Source organism: Anabrus simplex, chromosome X (genome assembly GCF_040414725.1).
Source record: "Anabrus simplex isolate iqAnaSimp1 chromosome X, ASM4041472v1, whole genome shotgun sequence".
Lineage (NCBI taxonomy): Eukaryota > Metazoa > Arthropoda > Insecta > Orthoptera > Tettigoniidae > Anabrus > Anabrus simplex.
In genome coordinates, this window is record NC_090279.1 from 168,298,970 (window position 1) to 168,311,378 (window position 12,409).

Genomic DNA, 12,409 nt, shown 5'->3' on the forward strand with positions numbered 1-12,409 from the left:
ACCAAGGAGGAGTGGTTCGAAAGGGATGAAAGTTGGGGAAAAAACAGAGTCGGCACGGAAGAATAATTGATGTTTATTTCAAACCGATATGCAGGTTACACAATGCGCACGGCATCGACTCAGTAGGATGTAGGACCACCGCGAGCGGCGATGCACGCAGAAACACGTCGAGGTACAGAGTCAATAAGAGTGCGGATGGTGTCCTGAGGGATGGTTCTCCATTCTCTGTCAACCATTTGCCACAGTTGGTCGTCCGTACGAGGCTGGGGCAGAGTTTGCAAACGGCGTCCAATGAGATCCCACACGTGTTCGATTGGTGAGAGATCCGGAGAGTATGCTGGCCACGGAAGCATCTGTACACCTCGTAGAGCCTGTTGGGAGATGCGAGCAGTGTGTGGGCGGGCATTATCCTGCTGAAACAGAGCATTGGGCAGCCCCTGAAGGTACGGGAGTGCCACCGGCCGCAGCACATGCTGCACGTAGCGGTGGGCATTTAACGTGCCTTGAACACGCACTAGAGGTGACGTGGAATCATACGCAATAGCGCCCCAAACCATGATGCCGCGTTGTCTAGCGGTAGGGCGCTCCACAGTTACTGCCGGATTTGACCTTTCTCCACGCCGACGCCACACTCGTCTGCGGTGACTATCACTGACAGAACAGAAGCGTGACTCATCGGAGAACACGACGTTCCGCCATTCCCTCATCCAAGTCGCTCTAGCCCGGCACCATGCCAGGCGTGCACGTCTATGCTGTGGAGTCAATGGTAGTCTTCTGAGCGGACGCCGGGAGTGCAGGCCTCCTTCAACCAATCGACGGGAAATTGTTCTGGTCGATATTGGAACAGCCAGGGTGTCTTGCACATGCTGAAGAATGGCGGTTGACGTGGCGTGCGGGGCTGCCACCGCTTGGCGGCGGATGCGCCGATCCTCGCGTGCTGACGTCACTCGGGCTGCGCCTGGACCCCTCGCACGTGCCACATGTCCCTGCGCCAACCATCTTCGCCACAGGCGCTGCACCGTGGACACATCCCTATGGGTATCGGCTGCGATTTGACGAAGCGACCAACCTGCCCTTCTCAGCCCGATCACCATACCCCTCGTAAAGACGTCTGTCTGCTGGAAATGCCTCCGTTGACGGCGGCCTGGCATTCTTAGCTATACACGTGTCCTGTGGCACACGACAACACGTTCTACAATGACTGTCGGCTGAGAAATCACGGTGCGAAGTGGGCCATTCGCCAACGCCGTGTCCCATTTATCGTTCGCTACGTGCGCAGCACAGCGGCGCATTTCACATCATGAGCATACCTCAGTGACGTCAGTCTACCCTGCAATTGGCATAAAGTTCTGACCACTCCTTCTTGGTGTTGCATTTGCTCTGTCAGTCAGTGTATAAAACTATGAAATACGGCCAGGACCAGGGAACATTTGACATAAATAACGAACTCGAGATTTTAACCACCATGGTGTTTCTACAGAACCTAAATGAGTAAAGGAGTTTTAGTTCATTTGTTGTGACTAGCTGTCCATATCTGTATGATCAAATATTCAGTCTTTGAACAAAAAAAGGGGGGGCGAGGGGGACAACTCCTACCCCCATTCACTAGAGAGAGAAATAAATTCTTAATCCATTTTAGCAACCTAAAACTAGGAAATTAAAAAATCCACAGTTCTAGCCCTCCAGGCAACCAACTCAATGTTGAAAATATTCTAAGGATATGAGTTACGAATCGTAGGTAAATAAAATATAATAAAGTGTGAGAATATATAATTTATTTATTCCTAAAAATTACAATCCTTGTCTTAATCATCGTTATCGTTATTCGCTCGATTACATTAGTAGTTTGCCTTTTTCTACCTCTACGAACGCTAATGTGAGTCAATACAGTTTTCCTTAATCCCTTATAACTACATTCGATATGGACATTTTTCAAAAAATCAAAAGATGACTCAGGGTATTGAACCAGGGGACACATTACAAAAAGAACTATGTAAATAAGTTAATTAGGCTAGGATTTGAATCAAAATGAAGACGAGTAAAGAAACAAGTGATTTTAAGCTGTGTTTCCCGAACTGCATTTAGTAAAATGATTTTAGAATTTTTTTTTGTTTTGTTTTTCCTTGATAGAGCTATCCAAGACTCACAATTTGAAACCATTCCGGGTCCTTTAGCCTTTCAACTTTCGGCACATTTGAGGAAATTGCTTAATTTTACCTTGTTTGCAGTACGGAGACCCCTACTTTGTTTGCTAAGAATTGTTTGCAACATTAAAACAACTCACTTATGACTTAATGCTTTCCTTTCATTTCTTTAAATATTAAAAATTACTTAGACGAAACACGCAAAAAAATATCATTCGACGCAGCTAATCAGTCCGCACAGCGCCTCGCACAGCAGCGTGTGTAGAAGTGTGATTAGTAACTGATGGCACAAAATCTTAGTTGCGCACTAAATGAGTTTCGTATACGCAAGTGTCAATGTGCTGCATCGTGAGTGAGATGGGAATGGTTTGGTCTTGGTGATTATTGTTTTAAGGGGAAGTACAACTAGGCGACCATACAAGGAACATTCACTTCACTAGTTGCTACGGAAGTGTTCACGTCGGCACGTTAATGTGACAAGGCTCCATTTCGCTCCTAGTAGCTAAGCAGTTGTTAACCCCTCCACTACTTTCCTTTCCCTAATTTCCCCTCGAAACTCGCGGTTTCACGCAGCTTTGTACCATCAGATATTAATCGCACTTCTAGCATGTGCTGTTTTTAAAGTTGAAAATATTTCTTAGCTGACAAAGCAGGGGTAAAATTAATCAGTTTCTTCAACTGGCCGAAAATTGAAGGGCTAAATAGCCCGGAAAGTTTTCAAATTGCGAGTCTTGGATATCTCTATCAAACAAGGAAATAAATTTCTAAAATGACTTCCGGCCTAAATGCAGATCCGTAAAAGCAACCTAAACCCACTTGTTTCCTTACTCTTTTTCTATTCCGCCGGGCTGAGTGGCTCAGACGGTTAAAGGGGCTGGCCTTCTGACCCCCAACTTGGCAGGTTCTATCCAGACTCAGTCCGGTGGTATTTGAAGGTGCTCAAATACATCCGTCTCGTATCGGTAGATTTACTGGAATGTAAAGAAACTCCTGCTGGACTAAATTCCGACAGCTCAGCGTCTCCCAAAACCGTAAAAATTAATGGAACGTAAATCCAATAACATTATTACTTTTTGATTCAAATCCTAGCCAAATTAACTTATTTACATAATTCTTTCTGTAATGTGATCCTTGATCCAATACCCTCAGGTGATTTTTGATGTTTTGAAAAATGTCCCAACCGAATGTAGTTATAAGGGCTTAAGTGAAACTCTCCATTGACTCACAGTAGCGCTCCTAGTGGTAGAAAAAGGCAAACTGGTAATCTAATCGACCAGATAATGTTGATTAAGGAAAGTAATGCAATTTTAAGGAATAAATAATAAATATATTGTCATACTTTATTATATTTTATTTATTAAAAATGTGTAGCTCATATCCCTAGGATGTTTCCAACATTGAGTTGCCTGACTGGAGGGCTAGAACAGTGGATTTTTTGAGTGCTGTTGGCTAACCCCCCACCCCCACACACCATGTACGACGGGAAATCTCAGTAGCCGTTGCTACGCACAAAATTCTCAAATTGAAGACCCCACCCTACCTTTATAATGCATTTAAATCTATGGAGTCAGTACATAACAGAGATAATAGGTTTTCAAAAACTACCCTTCAAATTCCCCTTCATCGTACCACTAAATTTAACAAATCTTTTGTTTGCACTGCATCACGTATCTTCAATGTCTTTAATCTTCACCGTTTTACAAATGACAGGAACTGTACCCAACTAAAGCAGTCCTTAACATCTATCTTCCTGGGGAGTACTCAAGGGGCTAAGATCAGGCATTCTTGTGTCTAACAATCAGAAATATGTATATTTCTAAGAAAATTGTTTTTGTTTTTTATATTCTTTAGATTCTTGTAGTCTAAAATGTTAAATAAGTTGAATTATATTCTTTATTACTTCTTATATAATTTATGTTTTAATTTTATTGGAATTGTTATCTGTATTTTAATTTTTAAGTTTAATGTTTAATTTAATACTTTAATATTATAAAATGTAGTTAGTATATTCATAAACTTGTATTGTGTTATAAGGAGACGCTACATAAAGGAGTTTTTCAGCCTCAGTGGCATGTAAATCATCATTATCAATAAATTCAATTCCACTAAATCACCAAGAACCCCGGTACCGGTACTTTTTTTTATATTTTATTTTGTCTATACATCTTTGCCCCACCCCCACATTTCTAATTCCAAATTGCCGCTACTGTAACAAAAAAAAGTACTCCAAAATCACCTTTTAAACGTAAACAGTCAAAAAAATAGAACGCAATTGCTAACCACTTCCCTAGAGAAATGCGCTCCATTTCACTGGCAGTGGTAAAGAATTCCCCTCGTGTTCAGACCTTCCATTATCGGATTTCTAGCGAGCCTCTCCTTCTCCTCATACCAATGACGACGACAGTCTGTTCAACACGAGGTACAGAACCCTTCAACAAGAAGAGCATTAGAGGTCTTAATTGAGAGCAATGGGGTCAACACGTGATGGCTTAGTGGCTGGTTGGCTTCATCAACAGGGAATAGCACTTTCGAATCTCGCTGTGTGAATAAAGATTTAATTGAGCCTTAGAATGGATTCCGTTTAATTTCTTCCCGACTGCGTTTAAGTCTAATGGACACAAATTAATTTCGAATTGGTAGAAAGATTTCAAATCCTTCATTATTCAAACTGGATGTCCATCAGATGTTGCTGGTGGTGGTTATTGTTTTTAAAGTAATGTAGGCAAGTATCGCCCTCTTAAAATTAATCAGAGGAAGAAAACGAAGAACCGTCTGAATCTTCCAAAAATAGGAGTATTGAAAAAATGAAAGGGAAGAGCCAGGAATGATGTGAAGTTCTTCTTATTTTCTTATTTTCTTCGGAGGCTGGCGAACATCATGCCATTTTTCGTTTCTTCTTCTTCTTCTTCTTCATCTTCCTCTTCGAAGATTGGCAATCATCATGTCGTCTTCTTCGAAGGTTGGCAACCATCATCCCATTTTTCGTTTCCTTATTATTATTATTATTATTATTATTATTATTATTATTATTATTATTATTATTATTATTATTATTATTATTATTATTATTATTATTATTATTATTCATCGAATATTGGCGATCATCATATCATCGTTGTCTTCTTCTTCCTCTCCTTCTAAGGTTGGCTATTACCACTTTTCGTTTTCTTCTTCTTCGAAGTTGGTAATCGTTGTGCCTTCTTCTTCTTCCACTTCGACGGTTGGCGATCATCATGCCTTTTTCGTTTTCTTCTTCTTCGAAGTTGGTGATCATTATGCCTTCTTCTTCTTCTTCTTCATCGAAGGTTGGTGATCATCATGCCATTCGTCGTTTTCGAGGTTGCAGTGCGGAAAAAAAAAAGTGAAAACATATACAGGCTCTACCAATCCCCTGAGGGTCACCATTCAGGAAGTTCTCCTTCGGCCTGGCCTGCAACACGGATTGTAACAGCCCCGACTTATTGTTTTGGATCGCGTAACCGAAATATTCCAGTTCCCGTTTTTCTTTAAGGATAAATAGCATTCTAGTCTATCCATCATCTTGGAATCTCTCACTCCTTCCACCCTTGAGAGATTCGTACCATTCGCCAGTTAACTCCAAAGGCTTCCCTCACATACTCAACAGCGTTGGGGTCGGAAGAGAACACAAATTGACCAAGTGACTTCGGACAGGAGGAATGACCGCTATTAGAGTCCGGATGTTTAGGCCGTAACAGGTTAGAATGCAAACTTATTGGAGCGTGTAACAAGTATAGTCTACCCTACACAACGGTTATGTTATGAGTCTTGCATAAACTGTAGGGGTTCGGCCCATCGGAACCCCTAGAATTTATGTTACTTTTGCTACACTACGGAAGAACGGGCTAGTCGACACTTGCTAATAACCAAATTAGTTTGCATTCTAATCTATTCCTGTCTATAAAACCGGAGTCTAGTAATTCGGGGCAATGTTACACAGACTATAGATGTGATGACTGGAGTTAGACAGGGTTGTATTCTTTCTCCAACATTCTTATAAGTTGTGCTGGATGGTGTGATGAGGATGCTGAATAGAGGTCGAAAAACGGGCACTCATTGGGATTTACAAGACAAGCTAGAAGACATTGAGGTATGCAGACGATACCCTCATCATAGCACCGAGCGCCAGGGAGATGGAGATTATCAAGGACCAGCTCAAAAGAACAAGTGGGGTGTGTAGGATGGAAATCAACTTTGGCAAGACGAAGGTCATAATCGTGGACCCGAAAAGCAACGACTTGCCACACCCGAGACAAATAGCAGCACATTTGTTTATCTCGTGCCCTAATAAAGAGCAATGGGGGCTGCTCGAATGCTGGTGGTGGTGATTATAGTTTTAAGAGGAAGTACAACTAGGCAACCATCCTCTATAAAACACTAATCAGAGGGATAAATGGAAGGGATCCGACACTTCGAAAATTGAAGATATCGGCCAAAGGAAGACAAGGGCCACGAAGGGCGTGAAAATGAAGGACTCCCTAGCCCTCGCAAACCTAATAGCGTCGGGGTCGGAAAAGAACAAGAGTTGACCAAGGGAGGTCGGATAGGATAGATGAAAGTGAGGAGCCTGGCACAAGTAAGTGGAAGCAATGCCAGGACTCAGCTAAGTGCCCCGTGGTCAACAACCCACGCTCCAAAGTTCAGAGGCCTTGGGGCTCCTTTTAGTCGCCTCTTACGACAGGCAGAAGATATTGCGGGTATTATTCTACTGCCCCCACCCACAGGGGGAGCTGCTCGGTTGATATCAGGAGACGCCTTGCAATGGAATGCAATGTGACGGTGAAGATGACTAAGATCTGGAAATACAGAGCCATCACTAACAACAACAAACTCAGGCTGGTTTTCCCCCATCGCGACATACGCAGCTGAAACCTGGACAATTCATAAAGCTGACAGGAAGAAGGTTGAAGCGCTGAAAATATGGGTATCCTGCACCGAGCACAGGAGGAACACTTCTGTCCTAGAAGACCTCATAATCGAGAACAGGTTCATGAAGGCCAATTTGAGATACTTTGGCTACATATCAAGGAGAACCGGAGATATGGGAAAGCTGATCGTAGAGGGCAAAGTGCAAGGATCAAGGACGCGAGGAAGAACTCCGGCAAGGTGGATTGACCAGATGAAGAGGTTGATTGGAAGATCTCTAAATCAAGTGGCGCATCTCGTGCAGGATAGAAGAACATGACGAAAACTCTGCAACCGCCACCACACCCTACGAAGGGTACGTGGATAGGAGAGAGAGACACCTGCCTTCTAGTTCAAAGATAAATAATAAGAAGAACAAGGAGATGAGGATCAATTCCAATATTTATCATGAATTATCTATAAACTATAAAGATATAGAGAATGTAACAATAAGTCATGAATGAAATTTTCACGAGTCATTCCTCACACGTAGAAGAAGCTTTATTTCCATGTTAGAACTCAAGTACACTTTTATTAGTATTGTCGTGTAAGAAAAACCTAGAATATACAGTGACAATTACACTTGGTCACATCACATACATTTCGACCATAACTTTGCTACATCAGGTGCATTCCGTGTGGCTTGAAGAAGTGACAATTACACTTGGTCACATTACACATATTTCGACCAAAACTTTGCTACATCAGGTGCATTCCGTGTGCCTTGAAGGAGTGACAATTACACTTGGTCACATTACAAATATTTCGACAAAAACTTTGTTACATCAGGTGCATTCCGTGTGGCTTGAAGGAGTGACAATTACACTTGGTCACATTACATACATTTCGACCATAACTTTGCTGCATCAAGTGCATTCCGTGTGCCTTGAAGGAGTGACAATTACACTTGTTCACATTACACATATTTCCACCAAAACTTTGCTACATCAAGTGCGTGCCTTGAAGGAGTGACAATTACACTTGGTCACATTACATACATTTCGACCATAACTTTGCTGCATCAAGTGCATTCCGTGTGCCTTGAAGGAGTGACAATTACACTTGGTCACATTACATACATTTCGACCAAAACTTTGCTACATCAGGTGCATTCCGTGTGCCTTGAAGGAGTGACAATTACACTTGGTCACATTACATACATTTCGACCATAACTTTGCTGCATCAAGTGCATTCCGTGTGCCTTGAAGGAGTGACAATTACACTTGGTCACATTACATACATTTCGACCAAAACTTTGCTACATCAGGTGCATTCCGTGTGCCTTGAAGGAGTGACAATTACACTTGGTCACATTACATACATTTCGACCAAAACTTTGCTACATCAGGTGCATTCCGTGTGCCTTGAAAGAGTGACAATTACACTTGGTCACATTACAAACATTTCGACCATAACTTTGTTACATCAAGTGCATTCCGTGTGGCATGAAGGAGTGACAATTACACTTGTTCACATTACACATATTTCCACCAAAACTTTGCTACATCAAGTGCGTGCCTTGAAGGAGTGACAATTACACTTGGTCACATTACAAATATTTCGACCATAACTTTGCTGCATCAAGTGCATTCCGTGTGCCTTGAAGGAGTGATAATTACACTTGGTCACATTACATACATTTCGACCATAACTTTGCTACATCAGGTGCATTCCGTGTGCCTTGAAGGAGTGACAATTACACTTGGTCACATTACATAAATTTCGACCATAACTTTGCTACATCAGGTGCATTCCGTGTGCCTTGAAGGAGTGACAATTACACTTGGTCACATTACATACATTTCGACCATAACTTTGCTACATCAGATGCATTCCGTGTGCCTTGAAGGAATGACAATTACACTTGGTCACATTACAAACATTTCGACCATAACTTTGCTACATCAAGTGCATTCCGAGTGCCTGAAAAAGTTTATCTTCTGCACAGGATGATGGGTCCAGCGAATATTGAAGCATGTGCTGTAGAATATTTTCTGCCCCGTATTCACACTTGATCTGTATAGCATCGATGTAACCCCATCTCGCTAACCTCATTTTGGATCTGCCAACACCTGATCTCATCCTATACAAGGATTTCCACGTTGTCCAGCTCTCTTTGTAACCAGGTGGTAAGCATTCTGTCCAGGGATGTTGGGAGACCTTATTTCCAAAGCTGCGATCTTGGTTTTTTTTCGGCTGATCCGATTAGTTCTTTAGCATTGATACATGCATATGCAATATTGCAGGGACACAAAAAAGAGATAGGGTTTTTCTTAAGAATGTTTTTTATTTGGCACTGGCTTAAATTCGCTCTAACACATCAAAGGCTTTCGGCGACGCGAGGATGGGAAAGGTCTGGTGTGAAAATGAGAAACCACGGAAACCATCTACGGGGCTGCCGACGGTGGGATTCGAACCGCCATCCCCCGTACAGCTACCGTAATGGCACGGTCAATTTACTCAGTCATAATAATATTAAAACAAGAAACAAAATACGTAGTTGACAGTTAAAGATTATTAGATTACTAATGAATAATGTATTAAGAGCAACCACATAGAACTGGTTCACCTTTACGGAGATACCATGTCAGACTTACATTCGGAAGATGGTGAGTTCGAACTCCACTGTCGGCAGTCCTGAAAACGGTTATCCGTGACCTCCCATTTTCACATCGTGTTGTATCTTCTTCCGCATTCCTAGCCTTGTCCTATTCCATCATCTTCATAAGACCTGACTATGTCGGCGGACGTAAAATAAATACAAAAAGAAGAAGCAGGAATTAGGAGCTTGATTGGAAATTATATACTTGTTTGGAAGAAATAATTTAGACCTGCTTACGGGCGATAATCTCATGACCTACATCAATTTTATTATCGACATAAAATTCAGTTGTACGCTATTAATTCCCCTTCCTCATATAACTTATCAGAATCTAGGTCAATGAAAACAATTAGAAATTTTAATTATCTGGAGACAGAAAAGGTGCTTGGAGTGTACTCTCCAAGTTCATAAATATAAAAACATTACTGCATATTGCTTTGAGAACAGGGCAGCTCGTTCAGATAAATATTTATGCTACCCTGAGCACAACTCATGTATAATCTATTGTTTCTGTTGCTACTTCTAATGGGATAGGTATGTCTCGATTATCACCACCATGAATTTTGTGTATGTGTGTTTTAATCAGAATATAGACTTGTTGCTAATTTAGTCTTTTACTGAGCGAGTTGGCCATGCGGTTATGGGTGCGCAGCTGTGAGCTTGCATTCGGGAGATAGTGGGGTCGAACCCCACTGTTGGCAGCCTTAAAGATGGTTTTCCTTGGTTCCCATTTTCGCACCAGGCAAATGCCAGAATTTTTCTGGTGTGGGCCTGTACCTTAATTAAGGGCAACTCCACTTCCTTCCCAATCCTATGCCTTTCCTATCGCATCATCGCCATAAGACCTATCTGTGTCGGTGCGACGTAAAGCAACTAGCAAAACAAAAAAAAGCAATTTCCACAATTGTGCCGAAAGTTGAAAGTCTAAAGGGCCCGGAAAGGTTTCAAATTTTGAGTCTTAGATACCTCTATCAAACTAAAAACAAACTAATATCTAAAATCACTTCCGGTCTAAATGTTGTTCCGGAAAAAACAGCCTAAAATCGCTTTCTTCTTTACCCATTTTCTTTTTTTCAACTCCTAGCTAAATTAACTTATTTACTTATTTCTATAATGTGTTGCTTAGCTCAATACCCTCAGGGTTTTTTTTAATTTTTTGAAAAATGTCCACACCTAATGTAGTTATAAGGGCTTAAGTGAAACTATGTTTTGACTCACATTAACGTTCGAAGTAGTAGAAAAAAACCAACAAATAATCTAATCGACCGGAAATTGCACCAGTACCGGATATAGAAAATGATAAGTAGAATTGATCAACACAATAATCATTATTCACTTTTCTGCCACTGTTCGAGATGGAACGTTCTTTTAAAACGAAGTGGTGATTTATCAACGTGAAGATCGTGCAGGCACGTACTGTATACTTTGCATTCGAAGATTAAGAAAAGGATTGTAATTTTTAGGAATAAGTAAAGAATCAAAACTGTTGAGGATCCAATCAACCTTAGGGCTGAAGACTGAACATACAAAAATAATATATTATCATACGTTATTTTATTCTATTTACCTAAAATTCGTAGTTCAGTTTCTTGCCTGAATGGCTAGAACTGTGGATTTTTTTATATCTCAGTAACTACGAAAGCCACTTAGACTAGGCACAATGTTTTCATACTTCGCTCTTTCACACCCAGCTCATACACATGTGCAGGTCACGAACGTATTCCTTTCTCGTTTCACACCTTCCGATGACAGTTCAAACATCTGCCACACTTTTGTGTAAGGTTTTCTCTCTCTGTTATAACTGAGTAATGTTCCAACAATTGGCAAAGATCTGCACCATTTCGTATTGAAATGTTGAAACGTATCTCTCACTATCAAGAGATGCAAATGGTTTCAGAAATATTCATGAAATATAGGAGTAGGAAATGAACATCATTTAACTCTTAAACAAACTGTACCATTAGATCGTGATGGATAAAGCCCGTATTTTTATGCAGTAACAGTTTAGGCTGCAAACTTATTTGGCTAGTAGGAAGTGTCGGCCACCCGCTCTTCAGTAATGTAGCAAGAGTAACATAAATTATAGGGGTTTTGATGGGCCGTACCCTTAATGTTTATGCAAACACCGTAACATAGTCGAAACAGACTTTCAACGTATTAGGTCGTGTTACGTACATGTAGTGCGTGTTGAAGAGATGTTAAGTACAGAACAAAAATGGCCAGCCGGACACCAGTGGGATCCGAACCCACAACCTCCCGATTTCGAGTCGGTTGCTCTACCAATTGAGCTATGGTGACCTATGCCATCTTTGTTCTGTTTGGAAGAATCTGAGCTACAGGTCTGGCACTGCTGCTAGCACACTGTAGAGTGCGTTTAAGTCGCCCGTTGTGGGGCATATCAATGAATATTGAATTTTCACGACCGCATTGTAATCGAAACAGACTTTCAACGTATTAGGTCGTGTTACGTACATGTAGTACGTGTTGAAGAGATGTTAAGTCATCACCATCATCATCTGTTTACACTCGAGGTTCGGTTTTTCCCTCGGACTTAGCTAGGGATCCCACCTCTACCGCCTCAAGGGCAGTGTCCTGGAGCTTCAGACTCCTGGTCAGGGGATACAACTGGGGAGTATGACCAGTACCTCGCCCAGGCGGCCTCACCTGCTAAGCTGAACAGGGGCCTTGTGGAGGGATGGAAAGATTGGAAGGGATAGGCAAGGAAGAGGGAAGGAAGCG

General features: G+C 41.6%; 1 non-coding gene across 1 annotated transcript; it reads right to left on the bottom strand.

The window, feature by feature from the left end:
- Positions 1–11,895: 11,895 nt before the first annotated feature.
- Positions 11,896–11,968, bottom strand: TRNAS-CGA (transfer RNA serine (anticodon CGA)). Its single transcript has one exon. It is a non-coding gene; the product is annotated as a tRNA-Ser (tRNA).
- Between the last annotated feature and the right edge of the window lie 441 nt (positions 11,969–12,409).